The following is a 1,738-nucleotide window of genomic DNA, read 5'->3' on the forward strand; positions in this document are numbered from 1 at the left end:
CCATCATTGTTGTTTGGCAGGCCCGGGCTGGATTCAAACCCGCCTCCTTAGGTGTATGTGGCTAGTGCCTTAGCCACTTAAGCCACAGGCACCAAACCAGTTTTTTTCCTTTTTATAAAGAGATGGGGTTTTGTTCTTGCTAAGGCTGGTCTCAAGTTCCTGAGTTCAGGTGATCTTCCTGCCTCAGCTTCCCAGAGTGCTAGGATTACAGGCATGGCTCAGCCCTGTGTTTAGCTTTTTGAGGAACTGACAGACTTTCCAACAGTTTTCCAAAGTTGGAACTATTCTGCATTCCCACCAGCAGTGTACAAGAGTTCTAATTTTTTCACATCTTTACTGATACACTTATTTACTTCTCTGTGTGTATCTGCAAATGTCCATGAAAGTATTACAAGCATTAATTTATAAATAAGTCTTATCAGGAAAACTTGCAAATGCAAGATCAGTGAAATGAAGATCAACTATATCTTGATTCTTATTATATATATGCACTTTGTATGGAATGTATAATGTAAAAATGTATACATGTGTATAGTAATGTTTTCACATTTCTAGGTGATTGTAGCAAGTTATGCACATGTTATAGTGAGGAAATAGTACTAGGTCTTTAATTTTTTAAGTTAGGTAAATCTAAAAATACACCTATGTGTTACAATTTTTTATGGTAGATCAGGCAGGTGGATTTAAGAAAATTATTTCATTTACCAGAAATGTTAATTTTAGGCTTTGTTCTAAGTTCTGATCCAGTTCTTTTTCTTCATTATGAAGTTTACTTTATGTCAAGGGTAACACACGCAGAAGCCTACACAAGGCGAGTAACATAAACAAGTAAAGCCTGCTGAGACAAGAAACCAAACTATTTCTCCTCATATTAAAAAAGACGGGATTACCAAGCTCTAGGCAACTATTGCCATGAGCCCGGTACCATGTCTTTCAGGTTTTCCAGAGAGGTCTGAACTCTGGATTTTTAATTTTTTTACTTACTTATTTATTTATTTATTTTTGAGACAGAGTCTCACTATTGCCCTGGGAGAGAGAGTGCCGTGGTATCATAGCTTACAACAGCCTCAAACTCCTGGACTCAGCCTCTTCTTGCCTCAGCCTCTGAAGTAGCTGGGACAACAGGCAACAACCTCAGTGCTTGACTAGTTTTTCAGTTTTTGGTAGAGACGGGGTCTTACTCTTGCTCAGGCTGGTCTCCAACTCCTGAGCTCAAGCAATCTACCTGCCTTGGCCTCAGAGTGCTAGGATTACAGGTATGAACTGCCTAGTGTGAACTCTGGATTTTTATGTGAAAATATCTGAAAGTTTAAGTATTAGCTAATTTTAAAACTTATAACAATGTATAGACCATTTCTGTTCATATCCATCAGAGTAGAAATGAAGACCATCAGAATATGACCCACACTTTAACTGTTTAAGATATTTTGGATTGAAATCCACTAATGTTAATCCATAAACTGGTGGTATGATTTAGTAAATTTTGATATGTCCATATAGAACATTATATAACCATAAATTTCAGTTAATCAGTTACGTACAAGAAATAAGAATGGATAGAAATAACACCAAAATGGCCATTTTAATTACATCCAAGTTTTTAACAATGAAAGGTATTTTTTATTTTATTTATGTATTTATTTATTTATTTATTTTTGAGACGGAGCCTCAAGCTATCCCCCCTGGGTAGAGTGCCATGGCATCACGCTCACAGCAATCTCCAACTCCTGGGCTCAAG

At 36.9% G+C, this 1,738-nt stretch overlaps 1 protein-coding gene across 2 annotated transcripts in view; it reads left to right on the plus strand.

Annotated features, from left to right (window-relative positions):
• Positions 1-1,738, plus strand: part of PPIG (peptidylprolyl isomerase G) — a 59,967-nt gene that overhangs the window by 25,932 nt on the left and 32,297 nt on the right. The gene's annotated exons all lie outside the window — the stretch shown is intronic.

This window comes from Otolemur garnettii, unplaced genomic scaffold, assembly GCF_000181295.1.
Source record: "Otolemur garnettii isolate 467f Iridium unplaced genomic scaffold, OtoGar3 scaffold00187, whole genome shotgun sequence".
Taxonomy (NCBI): Eukaryota; Metazoa; Chordata; class Mammalia; order Primates; family Galagidae; genus Otolemur; species Otolemur garnettii.